This window comes from Bactrocera dorsalis, chromosome 2 (assembly GCF_023373825.1).
Source record: "Bactrocera dorsalis isolate Fly_Bdor chromosome 2, ASM2337382v1, whole genome shotgun sequence".
Taxonomy (NCBI): domain Eukaryota; kingdom Metazoa; phylum Arthropoda; class Insecta; order Diptera; family Tephritidae; genus Bactrocera; species Bactrocera dorsalis.
In genome coordinates, this window is record NC_064304.1 from 51,144,771 (window position 1) to 51,158,320 (window position 13,550).

At 34.7% G+C, this 13,550-nt stretch overlaps 1 protein-coding gene across 2 annotated transcripts in view; it reads right to left on the reverse strand.

Moving 5' to 3' along the window:
* The window catches only part of LOC105226093 (homeotic protein antennapedia), a 183,725-nt gene that overhangs the window by 85,203 nt on the left and 84,972 nt on the right, over positions 1–13,550 (reverse strand). The gene's annotated exons all lie outside the window — the stretch shown is intronic.

A 13,550-nucleotide genomic window follows, 5' to 3' on the forward strand; every position in this document is an offset into this window, starting at 1 on the left:
TCCTTACAACGGTAATGGAATAATTAAATGCGTTCATCTTACCTCATTATGTTTAGGTAGATTCTGTGGCTTCATATAAAAATATTTACCTGAAAAACAAAAATATAAATATTTTAATAAATTGGAATATATTTTATCAAATATAAAGTATAATATTGGCTATAGACGTTGTGTATGAGTTTAAATGAATTCCACTAACACCAATAAGTTATACTAATCTTAATATTTACGGTCAAAGTCATACGTATATGTACATATACATATGACAAGTTTATGTTCAAGATTCCAAGTTTGAATTCGCCTGAACTTAGCCCTTGTTGGAACAGTTTAACTCAAATGCTGCGTTTGCTTCGTGTTCGTCTAATATTTCTTCTATTCAGGCCGGTATATCGTAGATTATTGTTTTTTTTTATTTATTAGTATTATTGTTTTTTTTTTTTTGTGTGTGGTTTTCTCATATAATTATTGCAGTTAATAAAACATATTTAATTAACAAATATTTTTATGAGTAAACATTTTTCTCCTAAGTCCTATCCTAGTTACAGACTAATAATTCTGAGTTTGGGTCCCTACAATTTCTTTAAGTTTTTGATATCTTCGTTATAATTTTTGCATGCGTTGGTAAAATTTTAAAATGTTTCGTAATCTTTCTACTTATTTGTGCTTAGACAGATCTTGGAATCTCTGATTTAAATTAATATATTATAACTATACACTTATTTTCCAAGAAGTGCGAAACTTGGATTGAACTTTTACGGAATTGACTTTTAAGTCATATGTGGCTTGGATAAAAATATACATTTTTATATACCGTCATCATTTATTTAGTTTATCAAATAACCGTTAGTGGAAGCTATAAAATTGTTTTAAACGCGGATTTTAAATAATGCGTTTATTATACTATCGTATACTATATGCACATAAGCTTGTTTGTAAGCTTATATGTACTTAGAGTGGCATGAAATAAAAGCTTCGTTCTATAACTTCGTCAAAGAAACACACCTTGTTCATTTTATTATCTCGGGACCTCGGTTACCCTTATGAAATAAAAAATACATGTGTGCTTAGCCATTAAAAGGGTCAATTAACTAATTATACTCTAAGGGATGTAAGTTGATTACGAAACTCGACATGACAGTGGACATTCTGACAGCTGCTTGGTTACTCTGTGTTCTTTGGATAACACTTTTGTAGCGTTTAGCATGTTAAATAACCTTCAGACAAAGTTGCAAACTAAAAGATGTAATGAATAATTTCTATTAATTAACTCGAATACCGGATTGTGGAACCAGGAATACGCCAGAAGGCTCGCTACTCATGGACATACATATGTCTTTGTAGTGTAATGTAATGCGAGTAGACAATTTCATTTGCAAATGCACATAAGCAACTCTTTAGCGTGATTTTTGTTCTTCCTAATGGAACGAAAACGCAAAAGCGAAAAAACAATGAGTGTAATGTGTTCATTGGTTAATAAATCACAGTAACTGTCAGCATCAACATCACCATTCGCAATCGGTGGATACAACAAAAAAACAAGGAAACTCCATACCATATATTCGGAATCAATTCTAACAAGTAAGGAAGAGCTAAGTTCGAGTGTAACCGAACATTTTATACTATCGCAGCTGGCAGGGATCAAAGTCGGCTAAATACCTTCAGGTATTGGCAATTTTAAAAAATTTAGCGAAAGGGTTCAACTTCATTGTCAGTCAGTCAGTCGCACCCAAGTCAACATTGTGGGGTCTTGATTTTTGATATGCTTTGAATCCGACTTCTACAAAATTCTTTGCAGAAAAATTATATATCAGTGAAACATTTAGTTATTGATTTATCCCGCCAAAAGTTGTTTTAGCAAAGCCGTTAAATAGAGAGATTTTAGGCCGACTGCGTTCATTTTCGCAGTGCCAGTAGGTGCTTCGCAAATTTGGATATTGTCGCGCCATTCTGATCATTTATAAGTATGTATATATAACCCTATATTTAACATTGTTATTGTTAGGTGATGCAAATAACCGCTAAGTGAACAAAGTTATTATACTCTCTAGCAACATGTTGCAAGAGCATAAAAGCAGTATTTGCAGTATTACAAAAATATTTATATGTATGTATACACATATACCCGTACATGTAGCAGGTAACAACAAATTCATCATTAAGGGCAGACATCATCATTGGCGACTTGAAGCGAGAAAGAGTGAGGGTTGATGGACAAGTATAGGGGTAAGCAACCCTTAATTTGCAGCACATTTGATTCGTTTATACTTATGGGAATTGAAAACTGTCGTTCGTTCATATCTGTGTATGTGCGAAAATAGATTTGTGATTTTATGTAGTGAGTTTAACACTTAACCACGCCTGCCAACACATATCTGCTTGCCATCGACACATGCACCAGGATGGACATTAAGTCCTGTCAATGCTTCTGTTATGGACACGATGGCGTCAGATTTCTTAGTGGCTGCTTTTCTCTTGCACCAATCGTTAAAGTGTTCGTTTTTGCGTGCAAATGGAAATTCCAACTTCTCTCTGCCTTTTGTCATATTGTTATATCCGCTCCTCTCAGATCCATTTTCTCTTGAAATAACAACTGCGAACTCTGCTAATTGTATAAAAGTGTCAAATGCCTGCTAGAGTGTCAGTCTTCCGCCTTTCATCTTCATTGCCCACGTGACAGACGCTTTACTAAAGAACCAGCCAACCATTTGCCTGATTGGGACATTGTGAAAACTTCTTGAGTTTCACCGTACTAGGCAAAAGCGAGTGTACATCTAATCGTGAATGTGCAGATGTATGTAAGCAGTCTTGTCTTGTATAAAATTCCTTGCATTTCCTTTGCCATCTTAGTTACAGGATATTACAAGAAGCTCGTGAGGAAATTAGATCCTCATCATCTTAGCTTGCTTCTCCCTGGGAAAGCAGGAAAACATTTGTAGAAATGTTTGTAATTCACATGTGATATTTAACGCTTCAACTTACTAAGTGCATTTCATTAGAGTAAAATATGCATGTATAAATACACTTTTATACAAATGAAATGTATTCCCTGAAGAAACCACACATGGAACGCCTGCACAAATCTTAAGAGCTCAAAGCATTCCTGGTATTCAATACACGAATATTTGTGTTAATTGAAGCAATGCAGTCGCTTTTGTAAATTAAGATAAACGTATGTATGGATTGTTTTTTCGACTTGCATACTCATACATATATACATATTTTTAAAATGCACAATTCAATATATGTAAATATTATTAAATTGTCTTGGCCTGATGTGGTTTAATATTGTACTCATAAATCATAAGTTTAATACTTCTATTACATGTTTCCATAAGAAAATGCTGCTCAAATATCACTAAAATTTAAAACACGCATGTACATATACATATATATAATATGTATAGGTATATATATAGTATAGAACGTATGAGATAATAGGAAAGCAGAGAAATAAATTAAGGCATTTGGTGTTCAGGTATGTGGCTAACGTTCTAATTTATAAAAATTTAAAAAAAGACGATAATAATCATAATCCAAAAGGATACCTTGTGGTATGAAAGGGATTATATGAGTACAATTTAACATTTTTGCGTTATTTCAATAATAAAAAAATGTTGAAGAATATTATTTCCCGTTCAAAATGTTAACGTTAATTTTTGCAAAAAGACGATTCAATTGATGAAATTGTAAAAAAGACAAAGTCAAGCATTTTATTTTTATCAGTTGTTTTACATACACACATTATCCATATAGTCATTTTAATTTGCAAACAATCATTGAAATCGACACGTAACATGAGTTCACCACAAATTTATGCGAATTGAATTGACAATTCGCTGCGATGCTGCTCTTCTGTATTCATGCTTTCTTTATGGTCATACATATGTAATATTTGATTGTATTGTTTCGCCACCGCTAATTTTTATTGGTAAAAAAACACCATGTGTATGTATATTACAAGGACTTTAATATGAGCGAGTACATACATATGTACATATGTATGAGTAAGTATACTATATATCATGCACCTAAATTTAGCATATCTATTGGAACATTGGAATGTTGACATTGTTGTTGTCTGCAAATTGTGACAATGAAAACATGTATCGGGAAAAATATTTTTCAACAGAAAATCGAAAATATGAACATGGACAACGAAAAAGGTGAGCGGAAATGTAATAATCAAATCAAAAGAAGGGAACGAGCGTACAATCGGTTTCAAATATGTTGGGGTGGTAGCTGCGGCTGAAATGCATTTAATCATATGTGCAGTCATGTAGAAAGTAGTAGTAGCGTTTGTCATAAAAATATGTACACCTTCTACATAGTACAAGGCATTTAGAACGAAGCCAGCATTTATGATTAAATAAGTGGAAAACCATTGAGATTTATTCAAGAAGTTGGGCATGTAAAATTTTTTTTTAGATAGAATCGCGATCGCATATAGCTGCCATACAAAATAACTTATCACAGTAGCTTATGTGGAATATTTTGTATTTGTGAAAGGTATTATAGCTGCGGTGCAATCGATGTTAACGTATTCCCTGCTCCGTTCAAAAGCATTATAAAGAATGTGATAAAAAGATCTGTATTATAGAAATAGTTGTTGTTCTTGATTATGGAAAGGTTTCATCCAGCAGTACAAAATTTTTTACATAACTGTATGTAAAATAGGAGAATGAGAACTGAGTTGGAGGATAAACAAATACTTCCACAACAGAAATAGTCCAAAAGCTTATATTTGAGGGGAATTTTAGCAAAATGTGGTTTCTTATTTCAGATTAAAAATGGAATTTTTAGGGCATTCGTCAATATTTTAATTTATCATTGTGAACCTTTCTATAATCCATAATTTTGTCTATCTCTATTAGTTCATTGGGTTATAACAAGCGCCAGTTGAAGAAAATTTGTATACTATTGCTCAATATGTTACGAGAGTGTGAAAATAGCTTGGTAAGCGAAGCCTAGAAAGAAGGAGAACAGTTAATAATGATAATAGCGTTCAGGAAAGGGTAAGGACGCTTGGGAATGGCACAGCCTATTCGGATTGGTCCTCTTATTTTAAACTTTCCCATATCGGTGGCAAACAATGTAAGTGACAGCGGCGGATGTTGCAACCTTTCGTACGAGTATATACATCTTTTTGTTGCATTATACAATTTTTGATTTTTAGCACTTTCTGTTTGTGTTCATTCGCAAGCTCATCTGTGGTATGTGGTTATATGTTTTTGTTGCAAATATATATTTGCGACAAAGGCTATAAATCATTGTTCGATTTCAAAATGAAAAGCAAAATTGAAAAGGACATTTAAGCGTAATCGTCGAGAAGGTTGCGGACGCCGGCAGGTCGTATGTGCGTTGACGGCGACAAGGCAGGACATTATGTTCTTCCATGCAACTCATGTTTTTGTTTTTATTCAGCCAATGATGACACCAATATGCTCAGGGTTCTTATTGCAGTTTGATTATCACTGTTAAACCTATATTTTCTGTGGTGGCGCCTGGATGCACCGCAGAGCTGATATAGCTCCACTTTTATGCCGTAACAAGATTCGTATTCGGGAATTATCATTAGCAAGCAGTTAACGTTCATCTTGAATACCTCATGCACGTCTTGCTTTAAAGAACAACTGACCAATGTAAACACAGAAAGATACGCAGGCAGTATTTGTAATTAAAAATCGGGTGGGGCTGTTCCGGGGCAGACGGCCCTTGGTTTTAACGTGAAACGTCTATGTTAGCGAATCGCTTTTAAAGTAAAAGATTGAAATGAAAACAAGATTGACGCTGTTATAAGTATTTTAATAAAAAAGAACAGGTACATAATAGAAACATAAATTACTTATTATTACGACTAATATTCGACACAAGCAAAATCGTCGTCTATCCGCCTCGGTGATTGCTACACCATGTTGTTTACATCGACAAGTACATTGATTACCTGGACGACCGAACCGTTAAATTAAATAAAGTTACCTTGGTAGCGTAATCGACGAATTTGCGTTAATAGTAACTGCGCTGAAATCAGTCGAATGCTGATCAGATCAAGCAGCGGCAGTCCGCTCGGCTTTAGAGGATAACGAAAACCGTTTGAGCGCGACAGCGTTGGGATTTTATTGGCATCTATCGATTTGCTACTGGTACTGCATAAGCGAAATTCCGTCAGATTTTCATCGGATAATTTTGTTTCTAGGAAAGAAATGTTGCGAAGTTTCACTTTCTTTAAGTCCCTTTCGAAACAAAGTCGATCACAAACGCTGCAAGATAAACCAAACGGATTTTTCACTTCTACTGATATTGACATCTCTCAGTTCCGTGGCAGATCCAATAGATATATCGATCGTCTGTTCATTCGTTACGTCCATAAGTATAGGTATTCCAGTGGTAGAGGTACTCGCGAGGTCGGCGGCAGCAGCGCTTGCGACGTTCCCGAAACCGCCTCGTTCGCTCGGCGCCGGACATTGGGATACCTATGCGTGGCCCATAGCCCCCTCTTTGTAACGACAGCCGTAATTTATATTTCTGACTGAGCTGAGGCCAACATAGCAAAACTTTATATATTTATTACCAATTTTTGGTTATTTTAAATATAAATACTGTCCAAATTACACTTATTTTTGTATAAATCAATCGGTTTAAATAAACTTGACAAACACACGAAAGATTCACAGCCCTATAAAGTTGGGGTCACGAGTTACACTGAATAGAAACAAGCGAGAGCGCCTGTTTCGCACAGTTAACGCAGTATGCCTCCGTTTTTTAATTATTAAGGTACGATGATATAGACCTTTTAAGCCTGGTACCCGTATGTTTCGGCGCGATTTTAAAGACGTTTCACGTCAAAAATACTAGGCTTTCACCTGATTATAGAAAATCTCATCGGTACTCGTATGTATATTCGATGTTGTAAAATATAAAGGCAAAAAGTTCAGACGAAAAATTAGCCGAGTTCATGGCTATGTACATATCGGTTATTAATAAAACAAGATACAAAAGAGCTGAAACGAGATAAGTTGTCCAAACACGACAATTTCTGCTAGAATATGAAATGAATACTCGGCAAAACTACTATTGTTAAATATATTTAGTATGGGAGATGAGAGTAGTTATTATTCTTCCTGCTTAGCATCATATGTATATGCAACGCTATAAGGTAAATGGCAAGCCAATAGTACGACTATATATATATATATATATATTTTCCCGTAGTTCCTAGGTGGAACATAGGGCCTCAAAATAGTACGACTAAGCTCGATATAAAATTGCCAAGCAATAAGCAGGCACCAAGTTTCGATGAGAATTCGAATTTTATTCTCGAGTTGGCACTTGGACTGCCAGACCTATCACTATTTACATGACAAAAAAATGTCAACCAACTCTTTCGAAATTTTTATTATGATCAGTAGATTTATAAAAATAACTATCAATAAGTAAGGAGGGCTAAGTTCGGGTGCAAAAAAACATTTTATACTTTTGCAACTTGCAAGAATCAAAATCCGGGAAATACTAAATATAACTCACACACTGATAGAAACTTAAGGATTGTTAGAAAAAGGAAAATCATATACATCATCATATATGTATGTAATATATATGAGTTTGGGTAGTAGGGACCCGATTTTATCTAGTTTTTGCCAAATTTTATTTATTTTTTGGTATCTTTATACTAGTTACCTATATTTTTGATCAAAAGTCAACTATAGGTACTGGGTCCAATTATTCGGTACCAAGGATCTTGAATAGGTTTTATTGGTTTTGAAAAATTTTTCGTCATAAAGTTTTATCCCGTTATATTAATTTCTTCGGTATTTGTATACTGTAAAATGAATGAATACAGTGGAATTTAAATTAAAATGTGAGATTATTGACACGTACTAAATTTTGTCGAAGTCGGTCGTTCGAGTTCTGAGAAATGGGATTTCACCAAAATGTCGGCAGAGCCACGCTCATCGTCCAATTTTCACACCGCTTCCTATAAAGTCCTTTCATACCATCTCGGAGGTAGAATTAAATGTCTCTGGCATATTTATCGCGCTGTTATTAGTTTTGAACAGTACTGTTATATGAGGAATGAGGGGGTTTTATTCTGATTTCATCCATTTCCACACTATCGGTAGGAGTTCTAATAGTATTTGTGCCAACTTTTGAAGATTAGGAGACATGTACATTAAACTTATTAGAGGTCTGTGCCAAGCCCACATTTAAAAAATTTTGTCCACAGGTGCCCTTACTACTGCGATCCGCTGTACCAAATTTAAATTTTATATCTTAATTTAGTGCTTATTTATGCACTTTCTATGTTTTCGGTCAATGGCGATTTGTACCCGTGGCAGTGGTTTTTTTTTGCACTAAGAATTCCGCATACCACGTTTCATCAATACATTATATCTCAATCTTTGCTCAAGGATTTCAACTTTTCTCGTCATCCTAATCATTTATATTGTATATATGTATGTATATATAATCCCATATCTATCTCGTTTAGTCTTACGTGAAACTATTATACTCTGTAGCAACATGTTACAAGAGTATCAAAACACACGGAAATTGGGCAGCCCGAGCATAGGCAGAATAAATGCAAACATTTTGTGAAAAAAACAAACGCTACAAAAGAGAGTCTGTCATCTTTCAAAATATTGCTATCGTCAAATTCATTACTTTTTGACTAAATTATAAAACCAAATAACAGTAAAAGGACAAAAATATTAATGTTTGATAACTACGGAATATAGTATCACCCTAATGCTTATGATAAAAACTTAAGAGATATTATTTCAAAATATCTTTATAGAGTTGTTACAAAATATTTTTATTAATAATTGTATGTTTTTTCAAGTTTGATGATCTTATTAAGTCTCAGGACAAACCAAGACCAAATATTGCATGGTCATTATACTCGTATTCCATGCCTTAAACCCAGCTTGGCTTTAACTGTAGTATCTAGCAAATCTTATTGGAAATTCTTCTTTTACAAATTCGTAGTCGCGTTGCTTCAGGCCATTTAAATTGAGCATCACTACCAACTCAACTTCAACTATGGCTAAGCGAACTGTTGGGTCATAAACGAGAGCTGGATATTGCATTTGTAAAAGAGGAGTGGCTCAATGAATAGAGTCATTTAACGTAACGACATTATTAAAGCGAGTACAAATCCAATAGTACAGTAAATACATACACTAATATTTGGGTGCATTATGGTTTTATCTGAGGGATGGACGAACATCCGTTCAGTTTTTAACACGCTGGAGTAATGCATATATTCATATCAAGATATATTTGGATGTCCAGAAAACCTTTCGGTGAATTTGACAATGAAATTTATACTCTAATGTGTTCAACCAAAGTTTGTTTACTCGATTTAAATATTTAGTTCAACACAAAAAGTTATGAAAAAATTACAGCTCATATGTATACTTTAAATACAATTGTTACTATTACAGCGTCTAAATCGCGTATTGTGATTGATCAAGGAATTAAAGTGTTTGGCATATTACGAGCTACAAATATTATCTTTGGATAAAGCGCGTATGTATGTACATACAGGTATCGACCTTTCACTGGATGGCAGACCATATCATAATACTATATCCTAAGTTTTATTTTATGAGTTACATGCGCAAACGTATTCGCACGACTAATATGATTGCGTGAGTGTCCTCACATTCAGTAAGCAGATTGTTGTAGTGGCGACGTTGGCGCATATCCATTGATTACGAAGTTTTCTTTGTTGCTTTGATTGCACCTCGCGGCCGATTTGTATACATTTTAGCAATGTCGAAACATTAAATTTCTTTGAAGATGAAACAATTAATAGGAAGCAGACAGTAAGAATGACAATGACACAAACACAGCGATGAGGTTTATGGCACATAACCAATCGACTCACCCACTGAACTCAGTTGAAATCAGGCAAGTTAATCTGGAATGGTCGATCAATTGTACAATAGTACTATTGGTTGTCCACAATTTGGCCCGGTTGCGCCAATTTATTATTCCTGCAAATTGATTTTTATCTACGCTTAATCGATTGTTGATCCCGTACAAGTAAGTACGTGTACCCTCTGAACGCATAGAGCCACGCACATGAGTGAATACATATAAACATGTACGAGCACATAATATGTACGTATAGGCATGTGTGCTTGCACATCTAGTTGAACAGTTTGCATCTGTGCAAGTTCATTTGTATGTTTTAAGTGTGCATATTCAGTGGTTTAAGAAAATAATTTATGTTGGTTCACACGTTGTTTTGCACGTAATTTATTATCGTCATTTTCTCGTCTACTGCCAGTAACTGCAGGCAAACAATCCTGCTCACGTAGGGTGTAATTATATAGTTATGCTTTATGGTTGTTTAAAACGACCTTGAGGCGAATCTGCCTTTTTCACATAAAAGTGTGAAGGCGATTAGGAATAATAGTTCACTTTTGCCATATAGTTTTGTTACAGAAAATATTTTTTTATACCTTTGATAAATAATTATAAATGTAAAGATTACCATTAATCTGGCCAACCTTACCTATGGAACTTGTGAAGCTATTCAGAGAACTTAATATGTGCTTCAACGAGTAAAAATAAATTACGAATTGATCGTTTGAATGTTTATTTAAAAATCACAGATAATTTTACAAAAATAATGTAAATTCTTTCCTTAAATCGCCACATCTAAAATTACTTAAGCATATAAAGATTATTTATTAACAAGTAAGGAAAGCTTAAGTTCGGCGGTGACCGAACGTTCTACGCAATTTGCGGAGTTTTTTTCTGTGGTGGTTAAATTAAAAAAAAACAAAATTGTACAGAGAATATATAGTTATTATATTAGGGTTAGAAGGTTCTGCCCCCTTTCGTTCGTACTCAGCTTTAAGCTAAATTTTGTTTAAGAGATGTTGAAATTAACTAATCGGTCCAGTTTTTTTTATAAATAAATACAGCCATGATGAATACAAAATGATTTCTCTTATGTGCATTTATTGGGTGTATAATAGTTAAATAAATTGTTGAAATGACACGTAAAAAAAGGTCTTGTACAGTGTCCACGATTGCAGCTGCAATTTTGATCTTAAAAAAAAATTTCAAAAAGATTAGTAATCTGTATGATAGTCGCAATCGCCCATTTGGCTCCTTTTTCGACAGTTTTTCGTAAAAAATGTAGCAAGATTTCCATAGCGCGATAATGAATGGATATACTCTACAAATTAGAACTAGATATCTTCAAACTCCTTCGTTGAGAGTGGACATCGTTTTGAAAAACACCATTCTGAGAAAACCGCGTTTAAAGATTGGAGTCGCTATGTTCCTCTCTCTGTTCCCTTTTTACAAGAAACGCTGTAGTTACCGTAATAACTTGGATTTCGATTGCAAAATTTGAGAGAATATTTATTACAGTATATATGTATTGTACAGAAAAATATCTCTCATACTTCCCATTAACTGTTGACAGTACTTAAGTACAGCTTGAAATAAATTTTCTGAAGACAAAAAAAATATTGACAAATTCATTCGGCATAAAGAAACTAGGGTAAAGAAAAACATAAAGTAGTGAATATGGGCACTGGCGTAATTTGAGGGTCGATTCGGCACATATTCGAGATTATAATATAGTATATTGCAATAAAATATCCTACAAGTTGCCCTATTTATCTGGTATAAATCCATCCGAAATTAGAAAATTGGGTATATGAGATCCAGATGTATGAGTATTAGGCGTAGTATATGCGTTTTACCCATATCCTGATTTCGAACATTTTTAGATGTGAGAAGGCGTACCGATTTTTACACTGTAAAGTGAAAGGATTGTGTGGAATTTGATTTGATTTGATTTATATATGGAAAGATGGCATGGCTGTAATTCAATTTCGTCTACTAATGAAAATCTTCAATGTTTTCTGGTCGAAGTTAAACTATATTGAACCTGTTTATATATTGGTTAGCAAGCAGTTCGTCGCAGTCGAGTATGGTTTGGGATGCATTTCCAAGAAAAAATCTGGATCACTTTTAATTCGAATCATCCCCGGAAAGCTATTATGGCTGAGTAAGCTTACGTAAATCAACACCAAAAGCTCCAGTCAGTCAGTCAGGATCGGAAAGGACCCCTCCGTGTCATTCGATACCAAGCGAGGTTTCAGACAAGAATACTTCCTATCGTTTGACTTCTTCAATCTATTGCTGGAAAAAATAATAAGAGGAGCAGAGCTAAATAGAGAAATTCTTCTATAAGATATCATTGGAATCAACAACCGCGCCGTTAGTTCGGCTTTCTCAAGACTGGATAAGAAAGCGAGGCGTATGGGTCTGGTTGTGAACGAGGACAAGACGAAACAAATCCTGTCATCTAACAATCAGTCATCACATTTGCGACTAGCCTCACACGTGACTGTTGACAGTCATAACTTTGAAATCGTAGACAATTTCGACTATACCTTAAAATCACTCTTGCCAACAGGTGTTACTTTGGACTGAGTAGGCAATTGGAAAGATCTTCTTTCGAGAAACAAAGACCAAATTCTATTAGTCTCTTATTATTTATGTTCTATAATATTGTGCGTTCTTAGGAGTATTCGAGAGAGAAGTGCTGCGGAAGATTTATGATCCTTTGCGCATTGGCAACAGCGACTACAGCAGTCGATGGAACGATGAGGTGTACGAGATATATGGCGATATTGACATAGTTCAGCGAAACAAGAGATAGCGGATACGATGGCTTGGTTATGTTTTACGGTTGGAAGAGAATGAGGTAGACCAGGTGGAAAAGGACGTGGCTGCACTTGGTATTTCGAAATGACGCCAAATAGCGTAAAGAATAAATGACTTCCGCACTGCTTTTAACGCTGATTTAACCGCGTGGGCGGTATCTACGCCAGTAAAGAAAAAAAGAGGTACCCAAGTTGGTTACCCTAACCGAGCACTATTTTTATGATAATTCTATACCATGCTATCGCCCTTGCCCGGTAAGTTAATTTTGTTAAGTTAATTTTATATTTGAGCGCTTTATACGAATCCATCCCAAAAAGAATTAGCCGTGTCATAAACGCTAAAGGTGGGCCTTCAAACTAATAAAGAAATATAAATCAAATATGTGCAGTTTTATACTCCTACAGCACGTTGCTAGAAAATATAATAGTTTTATTTAAATAACGGTTATTTGTACATATGAGGTCATATGTAAAGAAATTATCAAGGTGACGGATGATTGTCTGTCCGTCCGAAAACTTGGTATGCGTTTTCCTTCGCCAAAAATAGAGGACGAGTTCGTAGATGGAAGTCTTCAGACCACTGCCACGCCCACCGCCCATTCAGCGGAAACCTATAAAGTGCCATAACTAAGCAATAAATATAAATATATATACTGTGGGACAGGAACATTGAAAAATTACAGTGGCCCCGCCCTCTAATTGGTTTAATAGATACATATAGTACATCTTCTAAATGACGCTCAACTACCAAAATCAAATTCGCTCATGGGTACGGTATTGTTAAGGACTACTAAAATTGCGAAAAATCTAAATACGATAATGACATAAAATTTTGCACTCGAGATGGTGTATAAA